At 45.7% G+C, this 8,750-nt stretch overlaps 8 non-coding genes across 8 annotated transcripts; all 8 read left to right on the forward strand.

The window, feature by feature from the left end:
• The first annotated feature begins 811 nt into the window (after window positions 1–811).
• Window positions 812–883, forward strand: trnaq-cug. The gene has a single exon. It is a non-coding gene; the product is annotated as a tRNA-Gln (tRNA).
• Window positions 884–1,470: 587 nt separating this feature from the next.
• Window positions 1,471–1,542, forward strand: trnaq-uug. Its single transcript has one exon. It is a non-coding gene; the product is annotated as a tRNA-Gln (tRNA).
• Window positions 1,543–1,658: 116 nt separating this feature from the next.
• On the forward strand, window positions 1,659–1,730 carry trnaq-cug. Its single transcript has one exon. It is a non-coding gene; the product is annotated as a tRNA-Gln (tRNA).
• A 698-nt stretch (window positions 1,731–2,428) lies between these two features.
• On the forward strand, window positions 2,429–2,500 carry trnaq-uug. The gene has a single exon. It is a non-coding gene; the product is annotated as a tRNA-Gln (tRNA).
• Window positions 2,501–2,616: 116 nt separating this feature from the next.
• Window positions 2,617–2,688, forward strand: trnaq-cug. Its single transcript has one exon. It is a non-coding gene; the product is annotated as a tRNA-Gln (tRNA).
• Window positions 2,689–3,269: 581 nt separating this feature from the next.
• trnaq-uug lies at window positions 3,270–3,341 on the forward strand. The gene has a single exon. It is a non-coding gene; the product is annotated as a tRNA-Gln (tRNA).
• A 110-nt stretch (window positions 3,342–3,451) lies between these two features.
• trnaq-cug lies at window positions 3,452–3,523 on the forward strand. The gene has a single exon. It is a non-coding gene; the product is annotated as a tRNA-Gln (tRNA).
• A 768-nt stretch (window positions 3,524–4,291) lies between these two features.
• trnaq-cug lies at window positions 4,292–4,363 on the forward strand. The gene has a single exon. It is a non-coding gene; the product is annotated as a tRNA-Gln (tRNA).
• The last annotated feature ends 4,387 nt before the right edge of the window (window positions 4,364–8,750 follow it).

Consider the following 8,750-nt stretch of genomic DNA (forward strand, 5'->3'; position numbering starts at 1 on the left):
ATAAGCACTCTTGTTACGCACAAATGGTTAGCCTACGGTAAATGCATACTATTAGTCCCTGGTACGTTTTTAATTGAAAACTTGCTGCCCCACAAAGAACTGACAATGTTTCATATTTTGTTCACACTCGTCACTTCATTCGTGTTGGAAATATGTGGATTTCCAAGTGGATGCATGGTAGGGTAGCCCAGTTGATACCGTTTCTGGCCAGAAAATATTTGATCTGTTTTTCCGGTGAACCAAGGACAGTAAAATCTGAAACCGTCACAGAGTATTGAGTTCCAAGTGGATGCATGGTAGGGTAGCCCAGTTGATACCGTTTCTGGCCAGAAAATATTTGATTTTTTTTTCCGGTGAACCAAGGACAGTAAAATCTGAACCCGTCACAGAGTATTGAGTTCTATGCTGTAAAGGTTATCACTCAGGACTCTGAATCCTACAATCCGAGTTTAAATCTTGGACGATCCTACCATGTCAATTAATTTGCCTCGTGGAACTAGAATATAGCTGTCCAAATATTGTTGTCAGTTGAAAGTATTTGCAACATGTGAAGGAACGACAGTCCGCTGTTGAAAATTAAACGCAGGATTTTTTTTTTCAATTTCCTTGCAGATTTAGAATATTGTTCTATGGTGTAATGGTTAGCAGTCTGTACTTTGAATCCAGTGATCCGAGTTCAAAACTCGGTAGAACCTTCCTGTTTTTTTGTGCTGAATTATTCACATGGCCAACCAATAATCTCATAATCTGCTGTTTATCCGGTGTACTAAGGACAGGAAAATTGGAACTCTACAATTATTACTCTGTATGGGGTTCTATGGTGTAATGGTTAGCACTCAGGACTCTGAATCCTGCGATCTGAGTTCAAATCTCGGTAGGACCTACCTTGTTTATGCAGTGACACACTCCTCACCTGTCAACTTTAAAATACTTGTGCGTGAAAGAAACAAGTGGGTGGGAGTCGATAAGCACTCTTGTTACGCACGAATGGTTAGCCTACGGTAAATGCATACTATGAGTCCCTGGTACGTTTTTTTAATTGAAAACTTGCTGCCCCACAAAGAACTGACAATGTTTCATATTTTGTTCACACTCGTCACTTCATTCGTGTTGGAAATATGTGGATTTCCAAGTGGATGCATGGTAGGGTAGCCCAGTTGATACCGTTTCTGGCCAGAAAATATTTGATATTTTTTTCCGGTGAACCAAGGACAGTAAAATCTGAACCCGTCACAGAGTATTGAGTTCTATGCTGTAAAGGTTATCACTCAGGACTCTGAATCCTACAATCCGAGTTTAAATCTTGGACGATCCTACCATGTCAATTAATTTGCCTCGTGGAACTAGAATATAGCTGTCCAAATATTGTTGTCAGTTGAAAGTATTTGCAACACGTGAAGGAACGACAGTCCGCTGTTGCAAATTAAACGCAGATTTTTTTTTTTCAATTTCCATTTGGACTTATAATATGGTTCTATGGTGTAATGGTTAGCACTCTGGACTTTGAATCCAGTGATCCGAGTTCAAATCTCGGTAGAACCTTCCTGTTTTTTTGTGCTGAATTATTCACATGGCCAACCAATAATCTCATAATCTGCTGTTTATCCGCTGTACTAAGGACAGGAAAATCGGAACTCTACAATAATTACTCTGTATGAGGTTCTATGGTGTAATGGTTAGCACTCAGGACTCTGAATCCTGCGATCCGAGTTCAAATCTCGGTAGGACCTTCCATGATTTTGCAGTGACACACTCCTCCCCTGTCAACTTTAAAATAGTTGTGCGTGAAAGAAACAAGTGGGTGGGAGTCGATAAGCACTCTTGTTACGCACAAATGGTTAGCCTACGGTAAATGCATACTATTAGTCCCTGGTACGTTTTTTAATTGAAAACTTGCTGCCCCACAAAGAACTGACAATGTTTCATATTTTGTTCACACTCGTCACTTCATTCGTGTTGGAAATATGTGGATTTCCAAGTGGATGCATGGTAGGGTAGCCCAGTTGATACCGTTTCTGGCCAGAAAATATTTGATCTGTTTTTCCGGTGAACCAAGGACAGTAAAATCTCACAGAGTATTGAGTTCCAAGTGGATGCATGGTAGGGTAGCCCAGTTGATACCGTTTCTGGCCAGAAAATATTTGATTTTTTTTTCCGGTGAACCAAGGACAGTAAAATCTGAACCCGTCACAGAGTATTGAGTTCTATGCTGTAAAGGTTATCACTCAGGACTCTGAATCCTACAATCCGAGTTTAAATCTTGGACGATCCTACCATGTCAATTAATTTGCCTCGTGGAACTAGAATATAGCTGTCCAAATATTGTTGTCAGTTGAAAGTATTTGCAACACGTGAAGGAACGACAGTCCGCTGTTGCAAATTAAACGCAGGATTTTTTTTTTTCAATTTCCAGTTGGATTTAGAATATTGTTCTATGGTGTAATGGTTAGCACTCTGGACTTTGAATCCAGTGATCCGAGTTCAAATCTCGGTAGAACCTTCCTGTTTTTTTGTGCTGAATTATTCACATGGCCAACCAATAATCTCATAATCTGCTGTTTATCCGCTGTACTAAGGACAGGAAAATTGGAACTCTACAATAATTACTCTGTAAGGGGTTCTATGGTGTAATGGTTAGCACTCAGGACTCTGAATCCTGCGATCCGAATTCAAATCTCGGTAGGACCTTCCTTGTTTTGCAGTGACACACTCCTCCCTGTCAACTTTAAAAAATTGTGCGTGAAAGAAACAAGTAGGTGGGAGTCGATAAGCACTCTTGTTACGCAAAATGGTTAGCCTACGGTAAATGCATACTATGAGTCCCTGGTACGTTTTTAATTGAAAACTTGCTGCCCCACAAAGAACTGACAATGTTTCATATTTTGTTCACACTCGTCACTTCATTCGTGTTGGAAATATGTGGATTTCCAAGTGGATGCATGGTAGGGTAGCCCAGTTGATACCGTTTCTGGCCAGAAAATATTTGATCTGTTTTTCCGGTGAACCAAGGACAGTAAAATCTGAACCCGTCACAGAGTATTGAGTTCTATGCTGTAAAGGTTATCACTCAGGACTCTGAATCCTACAATCCGAGTTTAAATCTTGGACGATCCTACCATGTCAATTAATTTGCCTCGTGGAACTAGAATATAGCTGTCCAAATATTGTTGTCAGTTGAAAGTATTTGCAACACGTGAAGGAACGACAGTCCGCTGTTGCAAATTAAACGCAGATTTTTTTTTTCAATTTCCATTTGGACTTTAGAATATGGTTCTATGGTGTAATGGTTAGCACTCTGGACTTTGAATCCAGTGATCCGAGTTCAAATCTCGGTAGAACCTTCCTTTTTTGTGCTGAATTATTCACATGGCCAACCAATAATCTCATAATCTGCTGTTTATCCGCTGTACTAAGGACAGGAAAATTGAACTCTACAATAATTACCTGTATGGGTTCTATGGTGTAATGGTTAGCACTCAGGACTCTGAATCCTGCGATCCGAGTTCAAATCTCGGTAGGACCTTCCTTGTTTTGCAGTGACACACTCCTCCCCTGTCAACTTTAAAAATTGTGCGTGGAAAGAAACAAGTAGGTGGGAGTCGATAAGCACTCTTGTTACGCACAAATGGTTAGCCTACGGTAAATGCATACTATGAGTCCCTGGTATGTTTTTAATTGAAAACTTGCTGCCCCACAAAAGAACTGACAATGTTTCATATTTTGTTCACACTCGTCACTTCATTCGTGTTGGAAATATGTGGATTTCCAAGTGGATGCATGGTAGGGTAGCCCAGTTGATACCGTTTCTGGCCAGAAAATATTTGATCTGTTTTTCCGTGAACCAAGGACAGTAAAATCTGAACCCGTCACAGAGTATTGAGTTCTATGCTGTAAAGGTTATCACTCAGGACTCTGAATCCTACAATCCGAGTTTAAATCTTGGGGCGATCCTACCATGTCAATTAATTTGCCTCGTGGGAAGAATATAGCTGTCAAATATTGTTGTCAGTTGAAAGTATTGGGTAAAATATCGTGAAGGAACGACAGTCCGTCTGTTGCTAAAGTCAAACGAGATTTTTTTCAATTTCCATTTGATTTAGAATGTGGATTTCTATGGTGTAATGTTTAGCACTCTGGACTTTGGAATCCAGTGATCCGAAGGTTCAAATCTCGTAGAACCTTCCTGTTTTTTGTGGAATTTATTCACATGGCTGACAATAATCTCATAATCTGTCTATCCGGTGTACTAAGGACAGGAAAATTGGAACTCTACAATTATTACTCTGTAAGGGGTTCTATGGTGTAATGGTTAGCACTCAGGACTCTGAATCCTGCGATCCGAGTTCAAATCCCGGTAGGACCTACCTTGTTTATGCAGTGACACACTCCTCCCCTGTCAACTTTAAAATAGTTGTGCGTGAAAGAAACAAGTGGGTGGGAGTCGTTAAGCACTCTTGTTACGCACAAATGGTTAGCCTACGGTGAAATGCATACTATGAGTCCCTGGTACGTTTTTTTAACTGAAAACTTGCTGCCCCACAAAGAACTGACAATGTTTCATATTTTGTTCGGCACTCGTCACTTCATTCGTGTTGGAAATATGTGGATTTCCAAGTGGATGCATGGTAGGGTAGCCCAGTGCTGATACCGTTTCTGGCCAGAAAATATTTGATCTGTTTCTTCCTGGTGAACCAAGGACAGTGAAATCTGAACCCGGGCCACAGAGTATTGAGTTCTCATTTACATTTACATTTAAGTCATTTAGCAGACGCTCTTATCCAGAGCGACTTACAAATTGGTGCATTCACCTTATGACATCCAGTGGGACAGTCACTTAACAATAGTGCATCTAAAACTTAGGGGGGTGGGGTGAGAGGGATTACTTAACCTATCCTAGGTATTCCTTAAAGAGGTGGGGTTTCAGGTGTCTCCGGAAGGTGGGTGATTGACTCCGCTGTCCTGGCGTCGTGAGGGAGTTTGTTCCACCATTGGGGGCCAGGGCAGCGAACAGTTTTGACTGGGCTGAGCGGGAGCTGTACTTCCTCAGTGGTAGGGAGGCGAGCAGGCCAGAGGTGGATGAACGCAGTGCCCTTGTTTGGGTGTAGGGCCTGATCAGAGCCTGGAGGTACTGAGGTGCCGTTCCCCTCACAGCTCCGTAGGCAAGCACCATGGTCTTGTAGCGGATGCGAGCTTCAACTGGAAGCCAGTGGAGAGAACGGAGGAGCGGGGTGACGTGAGAGAACTTGGGAAGGTTGAACACCAGACGGGCTGCGGCGTTCTGGATGAGTTGAAGGGGTTTAATGGCACAGGCAGGGAGCCCAGCCAACAGCGAGTTGCAGTAATCCAGACGGGAGATGACAAGTGCCTGGATTAGGACCTGCGCCGCTTCCTGTGTGAGGCAGGGTCGTACTCTGCGGATGTTGTAGAGCATGAACCTACAGGAACGGGCCACCGCCTTGATGTTAGTTGAGAACGACAGGGTGTTGTCCAGGATCACGCCAAGGTTCTTGGCGCTCTGGGAGGAGGACACAATGGAGTTGTCGACCGTGATGGCGAGATCATGGAACGGGCAGTCCTTCCCCGGGAGGAAGAGCAGCTCCGTCTTGCCGAGGTTCAGCTTGAGGTGGTGATCCGTCATCCACACTGATATGTCTGCCAGACATGCAGAGATGCGATTCGCCACCTGGTCATCAGAAGGGGGAAAGGAGAAGATTAATTGTGTGTCGTCTGCATAGCAATGATAAGAGAGACCATGTGAGGTTATGACAGAGCCAAGTGACTTGGTGTATAGCGAGAATAGGAGAGGGCCAAGAACAGAGCCCTGGGGGACACCAGTGGTGAGAGCGCGTGGTGAGGAGACAGATTCTCGCCACGCCACCTGGTAGGAGCGACCTGTCAGGTAGGACGCAATCCAAGCGTGGGCCGCGCCGGAGATGCCCAACTCGGAGAGGGTGGAGAGGAGGATCTGATGGTTCACAGTATCGAAGGCAGCCGATAGATCTAGAAGGATGAGAGCAGAGGAGAGAGAGTTAGCTTTAGCAGTGCGGAGCGCCTCCGTGATACAGAGGAGAGCAGTCTCAGTTGAATGACTAGTCTTGAAACCTGACTGATTTGGATCAAGAAGGTCATTCAGAGAGAGATAGCGGGAGAGCTGGCCAAGGACGGCACGTTCAAGAGTTTTGGAGAGAAAAGAAAGAAGGGATACTGGTCTGTAATTGTTGACATCGGAGGGATCGAGTGTAGGTTTTTTCAGAAGGGGTGCAACTCTCGCTCTCTTGAAGACGGAAGGGACGTAGCCAACGGTCAGGGATGAGTTGATGAGCGAGGTGAGGTAAGGGAGAAGGTCTCCGGAAATGGTCTGGAGAAGAGAGGAGGGGATAGGGTCAAGCGGGCAGGTTGTTGGGCGGCCGGCCGTCACAAGACGCGAGATTTCATCTGGAGAGAGAGGGGAGAAAGAGGTCAGAGCACAGGGTAGGGCAGTGTGAGCAGAACCAGCGGTGTCGTTTGACTTAGCAAACGAGGATCGGATGTCGTCGACCTTCTTTTCAAAATGGTTGACGAAGTCATCTGCAGAGAGGGAGGAGGGGGGAGGGGGCGGAGGATTCAGGAGGGAGGAGAAGGTGGCAAAGAGCTTCCTAGGGTTAGAGGCAGATGCTTGGAATTTAGCGTGGTAGAAAGTGGCTTTAGCAGCAGAGACAGAGGAGGAAAATGTAGAGAGGAGGGAGTGAAAGGATGCCAGGTCCGCAGGGAGGCGAGTTTTCCTCCATTTCCGCTCGGCTGCCCGGAGCCCTGTTCTGTGAGCTCGCAATGAGTCATCGAGCCACGGAGCGGGAGGGGAGGACCGAGCCGGCCTGGAGGATAGGGGACATAGAGAGTCAAGGGATGCAGAGAGGGAGGAGAGGAGGGTTGAGGAGGCAGAATCAGGAGATAGGTGGGAGAAGGTTTGAGCGGAGGGAAGAGATGATAGGATGGAAGAGGAGAGAGTAGCGGGGGAGAGAGAGCGAAGGTTGGGACGGCGCGATACCATCCGAGTAGGGGCAGTGTGGGAGGTGTTGGATGAGAGCGAGAGGGAAAAGGATACAAGGCAGTGGTCGGAGACTTGGAGGGGAGTTGCAGTGAGGTTAGTGGAAGAACAGCATCTAGTAAAGATGAGGTCGAGCGTATTGCCTGCCTTGTGAGTAGGGGGGAAGGTGAGAGGGTGAGGTCAAAAGAGGAGAGGAGTGGAAAGAAGGAGGCAGAGAGGAAAGAGTCAAAGGTAGACGTGGGGAGGTTAAAGTCGCCCAGAACTGTGAGAGGTGAGCCGTCCTCAGGAAAGGAGCTTATCAAGGCATCAAGCTCATTGATGAACTCTCCGAGGGAACCTGGAGGGCGATAAATGATAAGGATGTTAAGCTTGAAAGGGCTAGTAACTGTGACAGCATGGAATTCAAAGGAGGCGATAGACAGATGGGTAAGGGGAGAAAGAGAGAATGACCACTTGGGAGAGATGAGGATCCCGGTGCCACCACCCCGCTGACCAGACGCTCTCGGGGTGTGCGAGAACACGTGGGCGGACGAAGAGAGAGCAGTAGGAGTAGCAGTGTTGTCTGTGGTGATCCATGTTTCCGTCAGTGCCAAGAAGTCGAGGGACTGGAGGGAGGCATAGGCTGAGATGAACTCTGCCTTGTTGACCGCAGATTGGCAGTTCCAGAGGCTACCGGAGACCTGGAACTCCACGTGGGTCGTGCGCGCTGGGACCACCAGAGTAGGGTGGCCGCGGCCACGCGGTGAGGAGCGTTTGTATGGTCTGTGCAGAGAGGAGAGAACAGGGATAAACAGACACATAGTTGACAGGCTACAGAAGAGGCTACGCTAATGCAAAGGAGATTGGAATGACAAGTGGACTACACGTCTCGAATGTTCAGAAAGTTAAGCTACGTAGCAAGAATCTTATTGACTAAAATGATTAAAATGATACAGTACTGCTGAAGTAGGCCAGCTGGCAGTGGGTGCGTTGTTGACACTACACTAATCAAGTCATTCCGTTGAGTGTAATAGTTTCTGCAGTGTTGCTATTCGGGGCTAGCAGGCTAGCTAGCAGTGTTGTTTACGTTACGTTGCGTTAAAAGAACGACAATAGATGGCTAGCGAACCTAGAAAATCGCTCTAGACTACACAATTATCTTTGATACAAAGACGGCTATGTAGCTAGCTAAGTAGCTAGCTACGATCAAACAAATCAAACCGTTGTACTGTAATGAAATGAAGTGAAAATGTGATACAACCTGTGAATGCGACCGGGTAGTTGAGTTCTATACAGAAGACGTTGGCTAGCGTTGGCTAGCTGTTGGCTAGCTAGCAGAGTCACCTACGTTAAGGACGACAAATAGCTGGCTAGCTAACCTCGGTAAATTAAGATAATCACTCTAAGACTACACACTCTAAACCTAAACAACACAATTATCTTGGATACGATGATACGATGATACGAAGACAGCAAAGACAGCTATGTAGGTAGCTAACACTAAACTAATCAAGTCGTTCAGTTGAGTGTAAAAGTTTCTCAGTGCAGCTAATCAGTGGACGTTAGCTAGCTGGCTAGTGAAGACTACGTTAGGACGGCGAAATACGATAATTACGCAATTATCTTTGATACAAAGACGGCTATGTAGCTAGCTGAGAAGAAATTGCTAAGATAAGACAAATCAAACCGAGATATAATGAAAAAGTTATACTACCCGTTGGAGCGACGTGCAGATGCGACCACTCGC

This window comes from Oncorhynchus gorbuscha, unplaced genomic scaffold (genome assembly GCF_021184085.1).
Source record: "Oncorhynchus gorbuscha isolate QuinsamMale2020 ecotype Even-year unplaced genomic scaffold, OgorEven_v1.0 Un_scaffold_12315, whole genome shotgun sequence".
NCBI classification, from domain to species: domain Eukaryota; kingdom Metazoa; phylum Chordata; class Actinopteri; order Salmoniformes; family Salmonidae; genus Oncorhynchus; species Oncorhynchus gorbuscha.